At 43.1% G+C, this 25,691-nt stretch overlaps 1 protein-coding gene and 1 long non-coding RNA gene across 2 annotated transcripts in view; one reads left to right on the top strand and one right to left on the bottom strand.

Annotated features, from left to right (window-relative positions):
• LOC141053784 (uncharacterized) overlaps window positions 1-25,691 on the top strand; it is an 82,089-nt gene that overhangs the window by 27,258 nt on the left and 29,140 nt on the right. The gene's annotated exons all lie outside the window — the stretch shown is intronic.
• The window catches only part of LOC141053746 (histamine H3 receptor-like), a 31,976-nt gene that overhangs the window by 5,318 nt on the left and 967 nt on the right, over window positions 1-25,691 (bottom strand). The window lies entirely within an intron of this gene.

Here is a 25,691-nt window from a genome sequence, read left to right as displayed (position 1 = left end):
TTCACACAACACAGTTTATGTCTCTTTATCATACCACACAAGTCCTTGTTGGCACCACCACAGCTCCTGTTGTCACGATCACCGACACCTTCGGCTGCTGTTCACACACAGCTGCTGGTGTCACCTTCGTAACCCCGCCGAGTTATGGGAAGCCGCTTGTCCCCTTCGTAACCCCGCTGAGTTACAGCACGCCGCTTGTCACTTTCTTGACTCCCATTGAGCCACCGCAAGCTGAGTTGAGACAAGAGAAAAAAAACCACACCACACAAAACTCACGTGTCCTGTGTGTGTGCTATTCAGGACGTTCCGTCTCCGCCTGAGACCATCCAACACACAGGGTGCACCGGGTGCGATTCAGAGAGCGATCCTCCTCCCAGGGTCTCCCCACACACCGACCTCACCAGGTCCAGGGGCTCGGCGGGTGCTCTTCAGGACGTCCGTCTCCGCCTGAGACTGCCCAACACTCGCGCCTCACCAGGTCCAAGGTCATACCACGTGCTCCCGGGATCTGTTCTTTCTCCTAGAATCTCCCAACACTGACCCTCCAGGACCTTTCATCACTGAACCCTCCAGGTACACAGTCTTACTCACTGACCCAGGTCAGTACCACACGAACGTTCCAAAAAATGGGGAAATCCAGCTCAAAGGATAAAAATGATTTTTATTTTGACTTTAGAAAAATCATTGGTAGCTATGTACAAATAGGTATACCCCATGAAGGGAACTACCTTGGACTGAATTACAGAGCACCTGGGCGCGCTTCGAACACACAGGTTCTTAAGGTACTGTCACACTTAGCGATGTACCAGCGATCCCGACCAGCGATATGACGCGGTCAGGATCGCTGGTACATCGCTAAGTGGTCGCTAGTGAGCTGCCACACAGGCAGATCTCACCAGCGACATCGCTGGGGACGGGGGTCGCTACTTACCTGTCACACCAGGCGATCCTGCGTCCTCCTGCCCGGCTCCACGCCTCGCTCATCGTCACAGCAGGAAGCGCCGCAGGAAGCTGACGACGAGAAACGGTCCAGCCTGTTCTCGCGCGATCAGCGATAAGCAGCGGGGGAGCGGGTTGTAGGTAAGTATCACACACAGCGATATCGCTAGCAATATCGCTATAACGTCACAAGTTATAGCGATATTGCTAGCGATATCGCTTAGTGTGACAAGCCCTTTAGACTCAGGATAAGCTCTGAAGCAAACATTGCATCATATAAAGACAATAAACAGGTGAAATAAATAATCACAAAAAAACACGTGATGCCAACATACATAAAAATATAAAAATAAAAATGCAATGTGCAGACCATGAATGTATTTATGCAAATGAAAATAAAAAATAAAAATACAAAAATTCAAAAATCAATAATATAACATGAATTCTTTTCTTAGATTAAGACCCGTGGGTACACGTGTGTCCAACAGAAAAGTCCAAAAAGCTTCTCTATTGCACAGCACTTGTTCGCGATCACCTCCTTTAGGATGTTTCTTGATACGTTCAATTGCATAGACCTTGCAAGAAAAAACACTTCTATTGTGTACAGACACAAAGTGTTTGGAAATATTAGACATGTGTCTAGTGGAACTATGTACAATATCATATAAAGGCTCACAAAATCTTTCTCTTAATTTGCGGATAGTCGATCCGACATATTTCAAAGCACAATGCATGCATTCAATGATATAAATGACATAATCTGAATTACAACTGAGAAAATTCTGAATTTTATATGATTTACTATTTGCTGCATTCTGAAAATGAGTAGTTTTATGAGAAAAAGAACATGTTTTGCATAATGAATGTCCACATTTGTGATAACCCACAGTTGATAACCAATTGCTTGCACCAGTATTTTTTTGTCCATCCAGAAAACTAGGCAACAGAACATTTCCTAAAGTGGGCGCTTTTCTTGAAACAATTTTGATACCTTCCCCCAGTAAATTGTTAGTAATGTCATCACTTCTTAACCCCTTCACTACCAAGGGTGGTTTGCACGTTAACTACCGGGCCAATTTTTACAATTCTGACCACTGTCCCTTTATGAGGTCATAACTCTGAAACGCTTCCGTGAATCCCGGTGATTCTGACATTGTTTTCTCGTGACATATTGTACTTCATGTTAGTGGTAAAATTTCATTCATATAACTTGCGTTTATTTATGAGAAAAACGGAAATTTGGCGAAAATTTTGAAAATTCCGCAATTTTCCAACTTTGAATTTTTATGCCCTTAAATCACAGAGATATGGCACACAAAAAAGTTAATAAGTAACATTTACCACATGTTTACTTTACATCAGCACAATTTTGGAACCAAAATTTTTATTTGTTAGTAAGATATAAGGGTTAAAAGTTGACCAGCGATCTCTCATTTTTGCAACACCATTTTATTTTTACGGACCACATCACATTTGAAGCCACTTTGAGGGGTCTATATGATAGAAAATACCCAAAAGTGACACCATTTTAAAAACTGCACCCCTTAAGGTGCTTAAAACCACATTCAAGGAGTTTATTAACCCTTCAGGTGTGTCACAGGAATTTTTTGAATATTTAAAAAAAATTAACATTTAACTTTTTTTCACAAAAAAAATTAATTCAGGTTCATTTTTTTTATTTTACCAAGTGTAACAGGAGAAATTGGACTGCAAAAATTATTGTGCAATTTGTCCTGAGCACGCTGATACCTGATATGTGGGGGGGAACCACTGTTTTGGCGCATGGCAGAGCTCAGAAGGGAAGGAGCGCCGTTTGACTTTATCAATGCAAAATTGGCTGGAATTCTGATCGGACGCCATGTCGCGTTTGGAGAGCCCCTGATGTACCTAAACAGTGGAAACCCCCCACAAGTGACCCCATTTTTGAAACTAGACCCCCTAAGGAACTTATCTAGATATGTGGTGAGAACTTTGAACCCACAAGGGCTTCACAGAAGTTTATAATGTACAGCGGTACAATTAAAAAATCATATTTTTTCCACAAAATTATCTTTTCACCCCCAATTTTTATTTTCCCAAGGGTAACAGGACCCTAAAAGTTATTGTGCAATTTGTCCTGAGTATGCTGATACCCCATATGTGGGTGTAAATGACTATTTGGGCACATGGCAGAGCTCGGAAGGCAAGCAGCGCCATTTGACTTTTTTGGCTGGAATTGAGATCAGACACCATGTCGCGTTTGGAAAGCCCCTGATGTACCAAAACAGTGGAAACCCCCCACAAATGACCCCATTTTGGAAACTAGACCCCCCAAGGAACTTATCTAGATGTGTGGTGAGAAATTTGAACCCCCAAGTGCTTCACAGAAGTTTATAACGCCCAGGCGTGAAAATAACAAAAACATTTTTTTCCACAAAAATGATATTTTTGCCCCAAAATTTTTATTTTCCTAAGGGCAACAGGAGAAATAGGACCCCAAAAGTTGTTTTGCAAATTGTCCTGAGTAGGCTGATACCCCATATGAGGGGGTAAAACACTGTTTGGGTGCATGGCAGAGCTTGGAAGGGAAGGAGCACCATGTGACATTTTTCAACGCAGAATTGGCTGGAATTGAGATCAGATGCCATGTTGCGTTTGGAGAGCACCTGATGTGCGCAAATAGTGGAAACTCCCAATTCTAACCCTAACCCTAGCCCTAACCCTAGCCCTAACCCTAATGGGAAAATGGAAATAAATACATTTTTTTAATTTTATTATTTTTCCCTAACTAAGGGGGTGATAACGGGGGTTTGATTTACTATTTATGGCGGTTTTTATGTTTGACAGCTGTCGCACGCTAAAAGACGCTTTTTATTGTAAAAATAGTTTTTGCATCACCACATATTGAGAGCTATAATTTTTCCATATTTTGACCCACCGAGTCATGTGAGGTCTTATTTTTTGCGGGACGAGTTGACGCTTTTATTGGTATCATGTTCGGGCATGTGACATTTTTTGATCGCTTTTTATTTCATTTTTTGGGACGCAGAATTTACAAAAACCAGCGTTTCATGAATTTCTTTTGGGTGGTGCGTTTACGCCGTTCCGGGTGCGGTAAAATTTATAAGGCGGTTTTATTCTTCGGGTCAGTACGGTTACAGCGATACCTCATTTAGGTCGTTTTTTATGTTTTGGCGCTTTTATGCAATGAAAACAATTTTATATAAAAAATAATTATTTTTGCATCACTTTATTCTGCGAGCTATAGCTTTTTTATTTTTTCGCTGATGATGCTGTATGGTGGCTCGTTTTTTGCGGGACAAGATGACGTTTTCAGCGGTACCATGGATATTTATATGCGTCTTTTTGATCACACGTTATTGCACTTTTTGTTCGGCGGTATGATAATAAATCATTATTTTTTGCTTCGTTTTTTATTTTTATTTTTTAAGGGGTTCGCTTAAGGGGTTAACTATTGGGACAGTTTTATAGGGCGGGTCGTTACGGACGCGGCGATACCAAATATGTGTACTTTTATTGTTTTGGTTTTTTTTATTTCCAAAAAATGAATTTATTGGGGAATATTTTTTTTTTTTTTTTTATTTATTTGGCGATTTTTTTTTAAATTATTTTTACACTTTTTTTTAATTTTTTTTTTACTTTATTACAATGTCCCAGGGGGGACATCACTGTCCTGTGACAGATCGCTGATCTGTCACATCACAGATCACTGTGACAGATCAGCGATCTGTCACAGGCACTGCACAGGCTTCCTCATGCCTGCGCTTTGCAGGCACTGAGGAAGCCAGCTTCCTGCAGGCCCCCGGAGGTCCCCGTCGCCATATTGGATCCGGGGACCTGCAGGAAAGGAGCCCCCCGCAGCAGCGCTGCACATTGCGCTGCCGTGGGGGGCTCAGGGAAGCACGGAGGGAGCCCCCTCCCTGAAGATGCTTCCCTTTAACCCCCGGTACACCACGATCGTGTTTGATCGCGGTGTGCAAGGGGTTAACGTGTCGGGGGCGGTCCGTGACCGCCCCTGACACATTGTGCCGGGTGTCAGCTATGATCGCGATGATGTAATATTCCGTCCATGGTAATTAGGTCCATGGTCACATGGACGGAATATTACGTCATTTGTAGGTAAGGGGTTAATATATGCAAATTGTTTTGTATAATGTTTGAAATGGTATGAAAATAAGAGCTATACGTTAATACTAAGGTTGGACAATCAAAGGAATTTTTTGCAGGCAAGACTGCCTCTGGATGAGAGAATCCCTAGATTTAGTATCAGTAATGTTAATAGCGCGATTTATGGTCCAAGCAGGATAACCGCAATTTCCCAATCGATTCCTTATGATATTAACTTCCTTATTGTATAAAAATTCATTGCTACAATTTCGCTTGGCTCTTGTCAACTCTCCTACAGGTATCGATTTTATTGTGTGTACTGGATGAAAACTGGTGGCATGTAAAATGGTGTTCCCTGCAATTTTTTCTCTCATCCAGAGGCAGTCTAGGTAAGGGGGAGTTACCATCGTGATGTTTAATGGTTACCAGTCTAATATGTAATGGTTACCATCGTTACTGGTGTGATGTGTAATGGCCACTATCTGACACATCTGCAGGTTCCTCTCTGCTTCCATCTCACAGGCAGACAGAGCTGAAATATTTTTACAATACAGCAGAACTCAGAAAAAAACAAAAATGTGTTTGCAATAAAACAATATTCATTTCTACTGTTCTGTGTTAGTTACTTGTCTCACACTGGTAACTCCTCTTCATGTAAAATAATCTCTGGAGGCAAAGTTAGCTTCCAGGCAGCATCCTCCCCAGAGCATGGAAGAGGTCATTTACATATTGGAAAACATGGGTTTCCCTGAAATAAGACTTCAGATCACATATATCAAGGTGTCATTTTATTCAGCTTCCTATGACCTATATGCCCATATAGATGGTTTAGGAGGGTTAATCCTAGTGACAGATTCCCTTAAAAAAAAAAAAATTCCTATTTTTCAGTACATTATATGGTAAAATGATGGTGGCATTCAAAACTACAACTCAGCTGGTATGTCTCTCGGATTATAGTGATGGAAACAAAATTTTTTTTAAGTTATCACCCTAAACAAGGCTGCCAGGTAATTTTATCATAAAGGGAAAGTTGCAACAACAACAAAAAAGTAATGGCATAATTACTGTGTACTTTGTTATTTTTTCTTATTCAACTCCTTTTTTTAATTTATTTCCTGTTTTTCACTACATGACAGTGTGAAATGAATAGTGTCATTCAAAATAATAATTTTATGTGTCAATCCAAAATGTTAAAAAAAAGTAATTGCACTTAGAAGAAGGTGGAGATTAAACAAAAGTGCAATATTAAAAGTGTCCTTGTCCTGAAGGGGTTAAACATGGACAGACGAACTTTACATCCTGTACATTCACCTTGTCATATGGCTGCTTCTTCTGATTCACCAGGTGCTGTGTGTATGGGAGATCTGTTACTATCTTTGGACAATGTGATACCGAGCTTTGGTCTATACAATCTATACTGGAATGGTAGCCCTCCCCCGCAAGAAATAAAGGGGGGGTTTCATGGTGACACAGACCCGTAATAATTCATTTGTTTTAATGATATTGTTGTTTGTATTATAGTAATGGCCGTCAGGCAAAGGGTCAAACAAAGGTCAACATGTAAGCTGTGGTATTATCCACGAGCTTGTTCAAACTGGTTTAGAGCGGTTTCGTGGCGCTCTTTTTAACATTTTTTTATTGGTTAATTCGTACTTTGGCGCGCAAAAAATTAGTATATATAAAGCCCACTTCGGGCTTGTCTCCCCATACTACGTTTTGAAGAAAGGAGATTCCTTCACCGGCGAATGGAGAACTTACTGCAGCAGATCATCTCAAGGGCTGGCGAGGAGAACGGAGAGGAATGGCTAAGGAGCTGCCTGGCTATAAAACCTCCAGCCCACTTCGGGCTTGTCTCCCCATACTACGTTTTAAAGAAAGAAGATCCCACCCTCCCTCCCTCCCCTATTATTAAATATAGTTTTGTCGTGATGCGTTATTTGTGGGAAAATCGCCCAGTGTATGGGTGGATTGGTTTGTTGGTGGTTGGTTTTAAATATTCTGTGAATTCATTTAATTATTTATTATATGAATTATTTTAATGTAACTCTGAATAAACATCACGGCCATTTCCTCCAGTAATTGTCTTGTGTTTTTTTATTATAAGTATGGATGGGTCTTCTGCTGCCATGGAGCATGCCTGGACTGAACACAAGGGTGCCATGCGGTTGCAGCCTCCCAGATAGAATGTCAAAAATAATTAAGTGAGAAAAGTTTATAAATAAGTTGATTGTAACGTTTTTCTTATTTCTAACAAAAATGGGCATTTTTTGCCAATGAACAAAAAACTAGATGACCACTTTAGGGTGTTTTTATTACACACTTGCTTTATAAATGGTGCCTGCGTTCCCCTAATAGCGCAAAAAGTTTTTAACAGTTATTAATTTAAAAAAGAAATTGGAAATGTTCCCCTAAATCTCCGGTGACTGCAAAACCAGAGGTTGCCCACCCAAAAATGTACCGTATTTTTCGGACTATAAGACGCACCGGACCATAAGACGCACCCCAATTTTCAGAAGGAAAATAGGGAAAAAAATAATAATGTGTCAAATGGGGGTCCGTCTTACAGTCCGAATTCAGCTTACCTGGGAAGGGATCCGGCACAGGTGGAGGAGTAGTCATAGGGGTCATTCAGTGGTCCAGGCTCGTGCGGTGGCGGCTCTGTGCTGGGGCAGGTTGGTTGTGTTGGGGCAGCTGTTTTAGGTCAATTAGGATTACCATAATCTATATATATAATTGCCTTAAATTGTCCGTCATCCACTTCCGTCTGGATGTCCCCGAATCCCACAATCCACCGCGCCGACCGGAAGTACGCCGACCACCATATTGAAATACCCAAGTGATGGGTGTTTCAATATGGCGCCCGCTGGTACCACCAAGGGGACACCGCTGGGACCCCCCACCGCTGCTACCGCTGCTGGACCCGCCGCCGGACCCCCCCGCCGGACCCGCCGCTGCCTGCCCACCCACCTCCGTCACAGCTGGCAGGAAAGACCGCGGCTTGCGGCCTGTGCACAGGACACAAGCCGCAGTCTTTCCTGCCGGCTGGCCGCCACCAGGACCCCCCCGCCGGACCCACCGCTGCCTGCCTGCCCACCTCCATCACAGCCGGCAGGAAAGACAGCAGCTTGCGGCCTGTGCTCAGGCCGCAAGCCGCGGTCTTTCCTGATGGCTGGCCGCTGCCAGGACCCCCCGCTGGACCCGCCCCTGCCTGCCTGCCCACCTCCGTCACAGCCGGCAGGAAAGACCACGGCTTGCGGCCTGTGCACAGGCCACAAGCCGCAGTCTTTCCTGCAGGCTGGCCACTGCCAGGACCCCCCCTGCCGCTGGACCTGCCGCCGCCGGACCCCCCCACCATTTACATACACACACATACATACGCACACACGTAGATACACACGCATACATGTACGTACTGTACATGTAAAGGGTGTTTTACTGGATGGGAGATACATTTCTACCAGCAGGTTAATGTTTGGCCAGGTTTTTCCCTAAAGACAGGACCTGCGATGATGTCATGGTCACGTGATCAGCCCATGTGATGTTTACCTCACTTGTAGGAGGGGTTATGGGCTATGTAATGGAGGTTGGTATTTGGCACATGGAGAGTGTATGTCTGGAAGTTACAGGAACTTGGCTGGACTTAGCCTGAACTTGTATACAGGATCCCCATGCTGCAGGACTATAGCAGCAAGACTCTCCACAACCCTGGGAATGGCACCTGGCGGATGCCGCGGACCTGGCAGCCGCTTAGTTAAGCCCGTCCCGTGCAAGGGGTCAGTCTGGGACCAGTGGTTCTCCAAGCTGGAGTATATTTATGTTTTTCCTACTTTCTGTTAATCTGCTGTTTGCAACGTGACATTAAACCACTGAAATTGGACTTTAAGCCTGTGTGTTGCCTCGTTACTGCAGCCCTGCCATTATCTACCAGAGCGAACCCCTACAGTACACACACACGTACGTACACACACATGTACATACACATGTACACACACACATGTACACACATACACTCACACACACGTACTCCCACACACACATACTCACATATACACACACACGTACTCACATCTCCAGCACAGGCCGCAAACCACCCTCATTTCCTGCCGGCTGTGACTGCACGGAGGTGGGTGGGCATGCAGCTGCGGGACACACACACATATGTACTCACACACACATGTACACACACACGTACTCACACACACCCCACACACACTTCCCTCCCGATGTGATAGCATCGGGCACACCTCTAGTTATTAATATTTGCCAAATGCCAGGATAATAAGAGAGAGAGAATGTTTAAAGGCATTTTATTACTTACTGCAAAGTCAAAATTTTACATACATTTCATTAGTATTTTGTACCATTGCCCTTAAACTGAATGACTTGGGTCAAACATTTGAGATCTCCTTCCACAAGCTTCTCACAATAGATAGTCAGAATTTGGGCCCATTCCTCCTAACAAAACTGGTGTAACTGATCCAGGTTTGTAGGTCGCCTTGCTCGCACCAGCCTTTTCAGTTTTGCCCATACATTTTCAATAGGATTGAGATCAGGACTTTGTGATGGCCACTCCAAAACATTGACTTTGTTATCCATAAGCCACTTTGTTACCATTTTGGGGGTATGCTTCTGGTCATTGTCCATTTGGAAGACCCATTTCCGCCCAAGTTTTAATGTCATGGCTGATTTCTTGAGATGTAGCTTCAGTATCGCCACATAATCTTCTTTTCTCATGATGCCATTTATTTTGTGAAGTGCACCAGTCCCTCCTGCAGCAAAACAACCCCACAACATGATGCTGCCACCCCCGTGTTTCACAGTTGGGATAGTGTTCTTAGTTTTCTAAGCTTCTCCCTTTTCCTCCAAACGTAACGATGGTTATTATGCCCAAAAAGTTCAATTTTAGTTTGCTCAGACCACAGGTCAAAAAATTAAGGTCTTTGTTCCTGTGTGCATTTGTAAACATTAATTTGACTTTTTTTATGTTTCCTTTGGAGTAATGGCTTCCTCGTGGCAGAGTGGCCTTTCAGCCCATGTTGATACAGTACTTGTTTCACTGTGGATTTTGACACAATCTTACCAGCTTCCGCCATCATCTTCGCAAGGTCTTTTGCTTTTGTCCTTGGGTTGATATGCACATGTCAGACCAAAGCACGTTCATCTCTGGGACACAGAACCCGTCTCCTTCTTGTGCGGTATGATGGCTAGACATTCCCATATTGTTTGTACTTAAGTATAATTGTTTGTACAGGTGAAAGAGGCACCTACAGGTATCTTGAAATTGTACCCAAGGATGAGCCCGACTTGTGCAAGTCCACAATTCTCTTCCTGATATCTTAGTTGATTTCTTTAGACTTTCCCATGATGCTACACAAAGAAGCAGTGTTTTTCAGGTGTGCATCAAAATATATCCACAGATGTGTCTCTAACTGAGATGTTGGCAAAGAAGCTTCCAAACACATGACATCATCATATGGGCAGTCCAGGATTGTTTAAAGGCATAGTAATCTTAGTGTATATAAACTTTTGACCTTGCAGTAAGTAATAAAATGCCTTAAAACAATCTCTCTCTCATTATTCTGGCATTTGGCAAATATTAATAACTAGCTGAAGAGCCCGGCGCTGCCCAGGCATAGTAACTAACTGTGGTTAGTTATAGCAAATTATAATTATCCTCCATCCCATAGTCCCGTGCCCATATAGCCATCATACATATCCACGATCCCATAGGCCCGTGCCCATATACCCACCATCATACATATCCTCCATCCCATAGTCCAGTGCCCATATACCCATCACACATCCTCCATGCCATAGTCCCATGCCCATATACCCATCACACATCCTCCATCCCATAGTCCCATGCCCATATACCCATCATACATATTCGCTATCCCATAGTCGAGTGCCCATATACCCATCACACATCCTTCATCTCATAGTCCCATGCCCATATACCCATCATACATATCCTCCATCTCATAGTCCAGTGCCCATATACCCATCACATCCTCCATCCCATAGTCCCGTGCCCATATACCCATCATACATATCCTCCATCCCATAGTCCCATGCCCATATACCCATCACACATCCTCCATCCCATAGTCCCGTGCCCATATACCCGTCATACATATCCGCCATCCCATAGTCCCGTGCCCATATACCTGTCATACATATCCTCCATCCCATAGTCCAGTGCCCATATACCCATCACACATCCTCCATCCCATAGTCCCGTGCCCATATGCCCGTCATACATATCCTCCATCCCATAGTCCAGTGCCCATATACCCATCACACATCCTCCATGCCATAGTCCCATGCCCATATACCCATCACACATCCTCCATCTCATAGTCCAGTGCCCATATACCCATCTCACATCCTCCATCCCATAGTCCCGTGCCCATATACCCATCATACATATCCGCCATCCCATAGTCCCGTGCCCATATACCCGTCATACATATCCTCCATCCCATAGTCCAGTGCCCATATACCCATCACACATCCTCCATCCCATAGTCCCGTGCCCATAAGCCCGTCATACATATCCTCCATCCCATAGTCCAGTGCCCATATACCCATCACACATCCTCCATCCCATAGTCAACCATTATGACATCATAATGAGGGGCGGGGCTTGATACACACACACTTTTTCCCCATTATGTAGATAGGGGCAATATTGTTTGGGAATTGTAACGCGCGGGGTTAAAATTTCGCCTCACAACATAGCGTAGGACACTCTCGGGGTCCAGATGTGTGACTGTGCCAAATTTTGTGGTTGTAGCTGCGACGGTGCGGTTGCCAGTCCTGGACATACACACATGCAAACACACACACATACACACACTTGAGCTTTATATATTAGATTATGGTAATCCTAATTGACCTAAAATGGGAAAGGTTTATTCGGATTTCATGTCAGATAATGAGAAAAACATGCATGTGTCTGTTTATATAGTGTATGGAAACTTCTAGTATCAACTGTATATACATATAATGCAATGAGTAAAGACAATGTATATTAATGGTCTATAAATTAGATTTATATATACACCATTATGTATATGCTGCATAGACCATACACAATGTATGTTAATGGTGTATATATAAAATGTACTGAATAAATAATGCAATGAGTAAAGACGGAGTTTGAAACGCATCTGTGGTTTCTAGGTGATGGATTGGATTTGAACGAATTTACAATTAATTTCTGAATTTTTGAAGATCTTTTTGCTGGATATGCCATGTTTTACCTAAGTAAGATACTTACAGCTTTGGTCACGGCCATAAAACGGTCACAGCTGATGAGAACAATATTATATATTGCACACTGGCACAGGGTATAATCAATAGTGAGCCAAAATTTACAGATGCTTCTTCCAAGGACCCATCCTCCATTAATAATGTAATTCTTTAAGTACAGTGGAAGAGAGAAAATACCTAAGGGAAAATAACATTTTTTTTATGTGTCAATGGACTGTTCAGCTTATGTAATGACAATAAACTGCGATATTATTATACTTTATAAATATTTTTTTTTACAGTACATAATAATGATCAAGCACTACATCAGTATACTATAACAATAACACATAAGAAGTGAAGGTGACTGTGGTTCATAGCTTAAGGGTCAGTATATTGTTATTTATATCTACAAAAGTTGAGTAATTTACCTCTTAGGAAAAAGTAGGCAACAGGTTAAGGGTATGTGCACACGTTGCAGATTTGCCTGCAGAATTTTCTGCAAGGAATCTGCATCTCTTGGCAGAAAATGCAGGTCAAAATCCGCGCACTTTTCTTGCGGATTTTGTGCAGATTGTTTGCAGATTGGGATGTGTTTTTAGCCCTGCGGATTTAATTAATTCAATGGGTGCAAAACGCATGCGGATCCGCAAAAAGAATTGACATACTGCGGAAAATAAACCGCTGCGGATTCTGTGCGGAATTTTCCACAGCATGTGCACAGCTTTTTTTTTCCTATTGAATAACATTGATTGGTCACACACTTGCGGATCTGTAGCGAATCCGCGCGGAAAATCCGCTGCGAATACGCAGCTAATCCGCAACGTGTGTACACAGTCTAAGTGTCAGTGAGTTGCTGTTTTTTTTGTGTTGTACACTGCAGTGGATGACGCACACCTAGTGATGAGCGAGTATACTCGTTGCTCGGGTTTTCCCGAGCATGTTCGGGTGTCCAACGAGTATTTCAGCATGCTTGGAGATTTAGTTTGTGTCCACGCAGCTGCATGATTTGTGGTTGCTGGAAAACCTGAATACATGTGAGGAATGACTGTTTGTTAGGGAATCTCCACATGTTTTCAGGCTGTCTAGGCAGCCGCAAATCATGCAGCTGCGTCGACACAAACTAAATCTCCCAGCACATCCAAATACTCTGAGGACACCCGAGCATGCTCGGGAAAACCCGAGCAACGAACATACTCGCTCATCATTACGCACAACCGAATACAAGTGATATTTTACAGAAACTTGTTAAATGCCATATTATCGCATGTTTGGTTAAGTGATGATGACCTCTCACCCACTACCCTATTTTATTAGATAAGACGAAGAACATCATCTGAGGGTATGTTCACACAACCATATTTTTGGTCCGAATACTGTCTGAAAAAATGAAGAGTGCACTGATGATGCATGTTATTCAGTGTGGTAGAGCAGAGGAGTTTTTCTGGATGAAATTTATGATATTTTATATGGTCATGTGTACTTGGCCTAATAGTTACTTGTCATTGTAGGCTGCCTATTAAGATAATGCATACCATAGATTCTTCATGATTTTACAAACTAAGCAATCACTATAAGCAATTCTACATGACATATTATAAGAAATATATTCAACAAGGAATTAAATAGCTCATAAAATACATGGGAAACTTGATTATTTGTGTTCATCCTTTATAAACATTTTTTATATGCATAACTTTTTAATTGTAATACATTTAGAACCAAAACTCTCAGCCGGGGCAAGGAGGGCATTAATCAGAGGCAGCACAGAGACGAAAGGTAACCCTGAAGGAGGTGCTGAGTTCCCAAGCAGAGACTGGAGTATCTGTCCATACGACCAAAATAAGCCTTACACTGTATGGAGGTGGCCTTTATGGAAGAGTGGGAAGAAAAATACCTTTACTTACACACAAAAATTGTAAGGTTCATTTTTAGTTTGCAAAAAGACATGTGGGAGACTCCCCAAATATATGAAGGAAGGTGATGTGGTCAGATGAGACCAAAATTTTACTTTTTGGCAACCAAGGTAAATGCTATGTCTGGGGCCAAATCAACACTGCTCATTACCCCAAGAACACCATCCCTACAGTGAGACATGGTGGTGGCAGCATCATGCTGTAGGGATGTTTTTCGGCAGTATGGATAAGGAAAATGGTGCTAGTTGAGTGGAAGATGGATGGTACGAAATACATGGATATTATTGAGCAAAACCTGTTTCAGTCCATCAGTTATTTAAGACTGGGAGGAATGTTCGCCTTCCAACAAGACAATGACCCAAAGCATTCTGCTAAAGAAACACTCGAGTGGTTTAAGGGGAAATGTGTAAATGTTTTGGAGTGGCCAAGTCAAAGCCCAGACCTTAATCCAATTGAGATTCTGTTGTCACACTTGAATCCATCTAACTTGAAGGGATCTGGAGCAGTTTTGCATTGAGGAATGGACAAAAATTCCAGTGGAAAGCTTATAGAGACATATCCAAAGTTACTTGCAACTGTAATTGCTGCAAAAAGAGGCTATGCAAAGTACCAACTTTAGGGGGGTGAACAGTTATGCATACTGAAGTTTTCAGTTATTTTGTCCTCTTTGTTGTTTGCGTCTCAAAAAAAGAAAACCAAAGGTTCACAGTTGTAGGCATGTTCTTTACATGCCATTCTTTACAAACTCTCAAAAAAACAGTGAAATTCCAGTTTGTGAATTAGCAAAACATGAAAAATGGAAAATGGATTAATCCTTTCGCAAGCCACATATATATATACAGATTTTTACTCAGTAAAACTCCTTGTCTAGAATTTTATGTATTGTTATCGAATTTAACCCCTTAATGACAGCTAATATGTCTTTTTACTGACCTGAGATATAAGAGAATATCATCCCCATACAGGTGACAATCCAGCAGCTGTTGGCTGTACACTATAGCTGACAACTTGCTGTATCACAAATGATAAGTGTTGTCACTGTCCATATTTGTATAACCCCAGAGTTGCTGTCAAAAATGACTGCATCAAATAAATGGTTAATAGATTGTGGGGGCTTCCGCTTTAACCCCTTTCCTACATTGGACATAATATTCCGTCCATGTGACCTGGGCCCTAAGTCCCATGGACGGAATATTACGTCATAGCGATCAGCGGCGCCCACGTGGTGAGCGCCGCTTATCGCGGCCGGGTGTCAGCTGATTATCACAGTAGATAAACCGCCACAATCCGCCCCCGATACGTTAACCCCTTGCACACCGCGATCAAACACGATCGCGGTGTACCGGGGGTTAAAGGGAATCATCGGCAGGGAGGGGGCTCCCTCTGTGCTTCCCTGAGCCCCCCACAGCAGCGCAATGTGCAGCGCTGCTGCTGGGGGGCTCTTTCCCTGCAGGTCCCCGGATCCAAGATAGCGACGGGGACCTTCGGGGGCCTGCAGGGAGCTGACTTCCTCAGTGCCTGCAAAGCGCAGGCATGAGGAAGTCTGCGTCTATGCCTGTGACAGATCGCTGATCTGTCACAGTGATCTGTGATGTGACAGATCAGCGATATGTCACAGGACAGTTATGTCCCCCCTGGGACAATGTAATGAAGTTAAAAAAAAAAAAGTGTAAAAATAATTTTAAAAAAATCGCTAAATAAATTAAGAAAAAAAAATATTCCCTAATAAATTCATTTTTTGGAAATAAAATAAAAACAATAAAAGTACACATATTTGGTATCGCTGCGTCCGTAACGACCCGGCCTATAAAACTGTCCCATTAGTTAACCCCTTCAGCGAACCCCTTAAAAAATAAAGATAAAAACCGAAGCAAAAAATAATGATTTATTATCATACCGCCGAACAAAAAGTTAAATAACGCGCGATCAAAAAGACGCATATAAATATCCATGGTACCGCTGAAAACGTCATCTTGTCCGGCAAAAAACGAGCCACCATACAGCATCATCAGCAAAAAAATAAAAAAGTTATAGCTCGCAGAATAAAGCAATGCAAAAATAATTATTTTTTTATAAAATTGTTTTCATTGCATAAAAGCACCAAAACATAAAAAAATTACCTAAATGAGGTATCGCTGTAACCGTACTGACCCGAAGAATAAAACGGCTTTATCAATTTTACCGCACGCAGAACGGTGTAAACGCACCCCCCAAAAGAAATTAATGAAACGCTGGTTTTTGTTCATTCTGCGTCCCAAAAATCGGAACAAAAAGCGATCAAAAGATGTCACGTGCCCGAAAATGATACCAATAAAAACGTCAACTCGTCCCGCAAAAAATAAGACCTCACATGACTCGGTGGGTCAAAATATGGAAAAATTATAGCTCTCAATATGTGGTGATGTAAAAACTATTTTTACAATAAAAAGCGTCTTTTACCGTGTGACAACTGCCAAAAATAAAAACTGCCATAAATAGTAAATCAAACCCCCCGTTATCACCCCCTTAGTTAGGGAAAAATAATAAAATTAAAAGAAAATGTATTTATTTCCATTTTCCCATTAGGGTTAGGGTTAGGGCTAGGGTTAGGGCTAGGGTTAGGGCTAGAGTTAGGGCTGAGATTAGGGTTAGGGGTGTGTTGCGGTTAGGGTTGGAGTTATAATTGGGGGGTTTCCACTGTTTGGGCACATCAGGTGCTCTCCAAATGCAACATGGCGTCTGATCTCAATTTCAGCCAATTCTGAGTTGCAAAAGTCAAATGGTGCTCCTTCCCTTCCAAGCTCTGCCATGCGCCCAAACAGTGTTTTACCCCCACATATGAGGTATCAGCGTACTCAGGACAAATTGCAAAACAACTTTTGGGGTCCAATTTCTCCTGTTACCCTTAGGAAAATAAAAAATTGGGGGCAAAAATATCATTTTTGTGGAAAAAAATGATTTTTTTATTTTCACGCCCGGGCGTTATAAACTTCTGTGAAGCACTTGGTGGTTCAAAGTGCTCACCACACATCTAGATAAGTTCCGTGGGGGGTCTAGTTTCCAAAATGGGGTCACTTGTGGGGAGTTTCAATAGTTTAGGTACATCAGGGGCTCTCCAAACGCACATGACACCCGCAGACCATATCATCAAAGTCTGCATTCCAAAACGTCACTACTTCCCTTCCGAGCCCCGACGTGTACCCATACAGTAGTTTTCTCCCACATATGGGGTATCAGCGTACTCAAGACAAATTGGACAACAACTTTTGGGGTCCAATTTCTCCTGTTACCCTTGGGAAAATAAAAAATGGGGACTAAAAGATCATGTTTGTTGAAAAAATACGATTTTTTTTATTTTCACACCCGGTCGTTATAAACTTCTGTGAAGCACTGGGGGGTTCAAAGTGCTCAGCACACATCTATATAAGTTCCCTAGGGGGTCTAGTTTCCAAAATGGGGTCACTTGTGAGGGGTTTCCACTGTTTAGGTACATCAGGGGCTCTCCAAAAGCAACATGACACCCGCAGACCATTCCATCAAAGTCTGCATTCCAAAACGTCACTACTTCCCTTCCGAGCCCCGACGTGTACCCATACAGTAGTTTTCTCCCACATATGGGGTATCAGCGTACTCAGGAAAAATTGGACAACAACTTTTGGGGTCCAATTTCTCCTGGTACCCTTGGGAAGATAAAAAAATTGGTGACTAAAAGATCATGTTTGTGGAAAAAATACGATTTTTTTATTTTCACGCCCGGGCGTTATAAACTTCTGTGAAGCCCTTGGGGGTTCAAAGTGCTCACCACACATCTAGATAAGTTCCATATTTTTTCCAAAATGGGGTCACTTGTGGGGGGTTTCCACTGTTTAGGTACATCAGGGGCTCTCCAAACGTGACATGGCGTCCGATCTGAATTCCAGCCAATTTTGCATTGAAAAAGTCAAACGGCGCTCCTTCCATTCTGAGCTCTGCCATGCGCCGAAACAGTGGTTCCCCCCCACATACCAGGTATCAGAGTACTCAGGACAAATTGCACAATAACTTTTCCAGTCCAATTTCTCCTGTTACCCTTGGTAAAATAAAAAAAATTGAACCTGAAGTATTTTTTTTGTGAAAAAAAGTTAAATGTTCATTTTTTTATAAATATTCAAAAAAATTCCTGTGACGCACCTGAAGGGTTAATAAACTTCTTGAATGTGGTTTTGAGCACCTTAAGGGGTGCAGGTTTTAGAATGGTGTCACTTTTGGGTATTTTCTATCATATAGACCCCTCAAAGTGGCTTCAAATGTGATGTGGTCCATAAAAATAAAATGGTGTTGCAAAAATGAGAAATTGCTGGTCAACTTTTAACCCTTATAACTTCCTAACAAAAAAAAATTTTGGTTCCAAAATTGTGCTGATGTAAAGTAAACATGTGGGAAATGTTATTTATTAAGTTTTTTGTGTGCCGTATCTCTGTGATTTAAGGGCATAAAAATTCAAAGTTGGAAAATTGCGAAATTTTAAAAATTTTCGCCAAATTTCCATTTTTTTCACAAATAAGCATGAAGTACAATATGTCACGAGAAAACTATGTCAGAATCACCAGGATCCATGGAAGCGTTTCAGAGTTATTACCTCATAAAGGGACAGTGGTCAGAATTGTAAAAATTGGCCCGGGAGTTAACGTGCAAACCACCCTTGGTAGTGAAGGGGTTACTCTAACTGACACACCGAGATCATGATTGTGTGGTCCTGATGTTTGCCATAGCAGTTCGTGCCCAAGTAGTGGCTTTAGAGTCTCCCGGCTATAGCGGTCAGTTCAGAAGTTTGCAACATTTAGGTGGTAAATAAAAACTTTATCATTCCTGCTATACCACTTTGCATTACTTCTCGAAAATCACCTGAAGGATTAATAAACTGTCTGACAGAAGTTTTCAATATGTTGGGGGGGGGGGGTGCTGTTTTTAAAATGGTATCACGTTTGGGGATTTCCAATATATAGCACCCAAAAGTCACTTCAAACCTGGATAGGTCCCTCAAAAAAATATATTTTGTAAATTTCCTTGAAAAAATGAACAATTACTGGTACATTTTTAAACCTCCTAAAGTGCTAACAAAATAAATTAGCGTTTTAAAAATGGTGCTAATGTAAGGCAGACATGTGGGAAATGTTATTTATTAATGTTTTTGTGCGCTATGACGATATGGATTAAAGAGATAATCATTCAAAGTTTCAAAATTGCAATTTTTTTTACATTTTTGTCAAGTTTCTGATATTTTTTTATAAATAAACACAAAACATATCAAACTAAATTTACCATTATCATAAATTATAATGTGCTACGAAAAAACAATCTCAAAAACAATGGGATTTGTTGAAGCATATCACCACATAAAGTGACGTTGGTCAGAATTTAATAAATTGGCCACGGCCGTCACTAGGGGTTAAAATGTCTTCTTCTAAATCATCTGTTGTAGAAACCCTGCTGAAATTGGCAACGTTGGCCTCCTTTCATCCAATGTCTATCAGTGTCATTAGCCTAGTAGTACACCATATTATAATACTGTGTATTAGGCCTCTTTCACACATCAGGTTTTCGCCGTCAGGCGCGATCCGGCGCTTTTGACAAAAACCGGATCCGGCGAAATGCAATGCCGGATCCGGTTTCCCCCCCATTGACTTGCATTAGAGCCGGATCGAGCCGGATGGCCATGCGTTTCATCCGATTTTCGCCGGATCCGGCAATGAGACGCGATCCGGCGTCTGGAAAAAACGGCTACTGTAACGTTTTTTGTCTCCGGCGAAAAAGCCGGACACGCCGGATCCGGCGTGTCCGGCTTTTTCATACAATGAAAGCCTATGAGCGCCGCAATGCGCCTGATCCGGCGACAGCCGGATCCGGCGGCCGGATCCGGTTTCTTTGGTCTGAGCATGCTCAGTAGCTCTGCCCACAAGACATATATAAAAGCAAGACAGTGGGACCCTCAGCCACACCCAACATGCCACCCAAGCCAAGAACCAGGAGCAGGAGAAGGCAGCAGACATCTGCAGCAGCACCAGCACCACCCCAAATGGAGCAGCATGCTGAAAAACGGGAGGGGAGTCCAGCAGCAGATGAGAGACGGTAATTATCAAATCCCCCATTCCTCCAAACTAGGGCTATGGAATATCAAGATATTCATTGGCCCTTTGTTTCTCTTTATTCAACAGCCGCCCAATAGATGCAGCAGCAGCAGCAGCAGCAATGGCAGCAGCAGAAACACCACCCACAGCCATGGAGTCTGGCCATGAGGAAGACAGCACATCTTCTTCTGGGAGCCCTCCCTCGCATCGTCAGCGTTTGACGGTAAGTTTTTATTTCCAAAATCCATCATCTCTGTAATATATGTCTATTCATTGCCTTTTATTTCAAAACAGGAATCACAAGATGAAGAGGAGCTCCCAGAAGAAGAAGGAAGGGGTGGACAGACACTTGGAGTGGGCTCACAATTTGTAAGTTTTTTGCATCAAACGCAGAAACACAACATCACACTACACACAACACATAGAAAACAATGTTCTGCAGACCACACACAGCAAACAAATGCCTACATCCAAAGACATAACATTTTTTGTTTTCTTCTCTAGTCTTCCCAATCTGGTGCTCGGCCAAGAGGTCCTCACAGTGCCTCCCAGGGTCGTCGGCGACAGCAACGCGGCGGTCACCAGCGTGTAAGTATAAATATTTTTGCTTTGTTTTTTTTGCACTTTTTATTTCATTTCTTTTGTGGAGGCTAATTATGTTATTTTTGTCTTTTTCTTTAACAGCCTTCACAGCGTGCTCCCGACTCTGACGGTGAGGATGGAGGGATTGATGTGGACCGCCTCATCGATCTCGTCAGAGAAAGGGAGCCGCTCTGGAATATGGCTGACCGCCGCCACGCTGACCTGATCGTTACCCGACGACTCTGGGAGGAAATCTGTTCGCTCCTTGTGGACCGCTGGGAGGACCTCGAAGCTCGGGCCCAGATTAAAGAGCGTAAGTATATACAGTACCGGTTGCTTGATTTAAACCAGTGTTTCCCGAACTCCAGTTCTCGTGGTCCCCACGGATCATGTGTTCAGGATTTCTATTTACTTTGGAAATCCTGAAAACATGACCCCTGGGGACCATGAGGACTGGAGTTTGGGAAACACTGATGTTGTATACTAACCACTTTGTCCTTTCTCGTTTCAGGGGAGAGAATTGTGAAGCGGTGGCGGTCTGTGAGGGATCGTTTCAAGAAGGAGTTCAATAAAGAGATGTGGGCCCCGAGTGGATCTGGAGGACGCAGGAGCAAGTACAAGTACGCACGAGCCCTGTCGTTCCTCCGGGAGACAATGCTCACCAGAAGGTAAATATTACACACCACATGTGACAAAAAAATGTTTAGATGTAACTTTTTTTTTTCAGCCAGGGCCATACCATGTCACTATTTTAATTGTTTTTTTTTCTCTTTATTCCACAGCACGGTGAGCAGCACTCGGGAGCCTGCACGATTGGACCCTTCTGAGGCGATCCCTGAGGAGACCGGCACCGAGGGACACTTCGACCGCCCCGGTACATCTGCACCTTCCCAGCCTTCCCACACATTCGACCCATCTGTCCCATCCACCAGCACAGGAGCATCGTGGCCGCCTACATTACATGAAGCTGCTGGTGAGGAGATCGCTTTCCCTTTACCCCACCCTTCTGCCACTGCCACCTCTAGTACACCTGCGGGTACTGGGCGGCAGCGGCAGAGGGGTCAGGAAAAGAGTTATGCGCCAGAGTTCTTGCATCTGAATGCATCTTTCCAGAACTGTCTAAAAGTCTTGTCAGAGCAAATCTCCGCAGGCTTTCAGCAGATCAACTCCAGCAATCTGGAGTTGAAGACACTTCTGCAAACCATGCATTCAGAAGCAAGATCTTCGCCAAACCACACCTTTTTCAGGTCTGTTGTGGAGCGCATGGCAACACTATCTCCTACCCAGCAGATGCATGTAATGCATTCGTGCCACGGTGCTCTACAGCAGGTTACCTCCCAACCTCCACCTCCCACCACTGTAGTTCCTCCACCTGCACCCCCTCCAGCCACTTTCCATCCTCCCCCTCCTATTACATCTGCACCCCCTCCAGCCACTTTCCATCCTCCCCCTCCTATTACATCTGCACCCCCTCCAGCCACTTTCCATCCTCCCCCTCCTATTACATACCAGCAACCTCCCCAGTACCAGCAACCTCCCCAGTACCAGCAACCTCCCCAGTACCAGACATCTCCCCACTTCCAGCAACCTGCCCCGTATCAAACTCCTTCCCCGTATCAAACTCCTTCCCCGTACCAAACTCCTTCCCCGTACCAAACTCCTTCCCCATACAACTTTCCATCAACATCATCTGCTCCTACAGTCCCTGCCCAACCCTCCACTCCACCGCCCACCACCTCTTCTGCCTCCCACATGTCCACCCATTCTGTAGCTTTTTCCACACCATCACCTCTAACTGTTCCTTCCCCACCACGATCCCAGTCCTCTCTCCACACTCCCATTGTCGAAGTGTCCCGCAGCCCCTCCAGCAGTATTTCCACCCCACACTACACAGATTTATGATGTGTTTTGTAATAAAAATGCCCAGTTGGTTTCAAACCTTTATTAAAAAAATTTTTTTAACTTTAAAAAACAGTTTACAAAAAAAAAATATTTTAAATAAAAGTTAAATTATTGTTTACACTGGTTGTCTGTCATTTCTTTCTGCGGCGAAATATGTTTAAAAAAAAGGTTAAATACAGGGTATTTAAAAGGTAAAAAGGTATTCAAAACCAGGTATATAACTGTGGGTAAATTTTAGCTTTTTGCCACAGTTGTGTTCCTGGTTGTGTTTGAAGCAAAGTATTTCACCTAAAAAGTTGTGTTTATTGTTGGTGATTTCCTAACAATGTACACAACTTTTGTTAAAAGGTGAAATACTTTGCATAAAACACAACCAGGTACACACCTGTGGCCTAAAGCTAAAAATAGAGACCATGACAAGATAGCCAACTTTGGTTGGCAAATGTATATACTGTTGGTACAGAAGGTACACAAGTTTGGTTAGGGCACAAATCTTTCACACTCTGTCATCCTGCCAGTGTACTCTGCCTTGAGGTGACATAAAGTATAGTGCAAAATTGTCCCTCATTACTGAAACCGTCACAGAACTTCTAGTGGTAATGTCATGGTAATCTTGCAAGGTGGTTTCTTCAGAGGTGTCCTCAATGGAAATGGGTTCCTTGCAGATAACAAAATTGTGGAGTACCACGCAAGCTTTGATTACCTCGTCAACAGTTTCTGTCTTGAGGTTGATCGCAGTCAATAGGACCCGCCATTTGGCTGTCAGAATACCAAAGGTACATTCAACCATTCTTCTTGCTCTTGTGAGGCGGTAATTAAAAATGCGTTTTGGTCTTGTCAATCCTCTGCTAGAGTACGGTTTCAAAAGGTGTTCTGACAGCTGGAAGGCTTCATCCCCTACACAGACAAATGGCATAGGTGGACCAGATGTTTGCGGCAGCGGTCTAGGTGATGGGAACTGGAAGGTGTTTCCATACAGTTTACGCCCCATGGCAGACAGTTTGAAAACTTGAGAGTCATTGGAGCGGCCATAGGCCCCAATATCAACAGCAATAAATTTGTATTCCGCGTCAGCGATGGCCATGAGGACAATTGAAAAATATTTCTTGTAATTGAAATATTCCGATCCCGATCCGGCTGGCTTTACAATGCGGATATGTTTCCCGTCCACAGCGCCCAAGCAGTTGGGAAACTGACATATCTGTTGAAACTTGTCAGCAATTTCAATCCACCTCTCTGTTGTGGGCTCTGGTAAAAACTCTTCAGCTAAGGAGTCCCACAGTGCACGGCATGTGTACTTCACTATTCCTGATATGGTGGAAATCCCGAGTCTGTACTGGATATGCAGTGACGAAAGGGATTCTCCAGTTGCAAAAAATCTGTGGGATATTAAAAAACAATCAATTAGTTTAAAATCACAGCATTACTTACCAAAACTGAGCTATAACACTTGGAGATACAAACTACCACCAACAAGATTGCAGTGAAAGTGTGCTCTGATGCGATCACATCCAATAAATGTGGCTTACCTTAAAGTCACCATCAGACGCTCTGCGGGTGAAACAGAGAAGCGGCAATAGGTGTCCGCTTTTCTTATGAGGTGTGCAATGCGCTCCACCAAGTAATCAAAATTCTCCATTTTCATCCGCACATATCCAAAAAATTTATCCGGGTTTCGTCGAAGGTCCATGCAGAGTGTAGAATAGACCCCACGCGTCATTCTCTTGGCTGTGATGGGGTGGATCCACAAACGTCGTCTACGATGCCTGATGCGCTGCTGTCTCGCTCTCTCCTTCTCCAGAACAATCACCCTCAAACGATTCGCCTCCGCTATAAAATCCGCCAAATTCTTCAAAATATTTCCAATCACAACATCCATCTTCGCCAGTAACTTGCTCTTCTCTCCAACCTGCACTTTCTCCTCGACAACCTGTCAAAGAAGGGCTGTAGGAACACTCTATATATAGTTTTCCAGTAGCCAATCCCGTTCGGAAGGCCACAAGGGTCAATTTTAAAAACCGGATCCGGCGTAATCCGTCGAAAAACGGATAGAAAAACAGATGAACCGGATGAGACGGATCCGGTTTTGTCTGTCAAGAACAAGATGGATCCGGCAGCAAACCGGATCCGGAACATCAGGTTTTACAAAACATTTGCCGGATCTGGCGTTCCGGCACGACGCCGGATCGCGCCTGACGCCGAAAACCTGATGTGTGAAAGTAGCCTTATCAGACAAAAAAAAAAAACAGAATCTCCAGTAAGAAATGACAACGGGGTGCAAGATGCCGTGCTTTATAAAGGCTTAGCTAGAAAAGTGATAAAGATCTGTACATAATGTGGATATATGATGTTTGTCACACATGGTTCATACCTAAAATTCTTGTCTCATTTTTATCCAGAAGCTGGAAATTTCATGGGAAACTTTTTTTATTGCTTTCCTGGTTGAGCTCTGAAATAAGTCTGATCAGCACAGATACACAGTACTTTGTATGACAGAAAACAACTCATTTGAATGATTCAGTGCTTGTATGTATGTGTGGTTATCATTCAGGCAGGAAGCGGTTGCTATAAAAATTGTACAGACTAAAGGTCGGTATGGAACAGAATGTGACACAAAATACTTTGTACACTGAAAACTAATCAGGTGTCATGGTTAGGACATGGTTAATGTCCTGTTCTCACAGGGTTAACTTTTGCCGGCCTCTCTTTGGATCTGGGAGGGGTATTTATACTCACTCCAGACTAGGATTCCCTGTCAGCTATACTGTTATTCTGGCTGTGTGTCTGACCCCCCTGGTGTGTGTGTATACTGCATTGCTTGTTTGATTCCCGTGTATGACCCGGTCTGTCCCCTCACTCTGTACTCCGTCTCTCGTTTTGGTACTATTGTCTTCTCCGGTTCTGA

Source organism: Dendrobates tinctorius, unplaced genomic scaffold (genome assembly GCF_039654945.1).
Source record: "Dendrobates tinctorius isolate UK_male_01 unplaced genomic scaffold, ASM3965494v1 ptg000171l, whole genome shotgun sequence".
NCBI lineage: Eukaryota > Metazoa > Chordata > Amphibia > Anura > Dendrobatidae > Dendrobates > Dendrobates tinctorius.
This window is presented reverse-complemented; position numbering and strand designations above follow the sequence as displayed.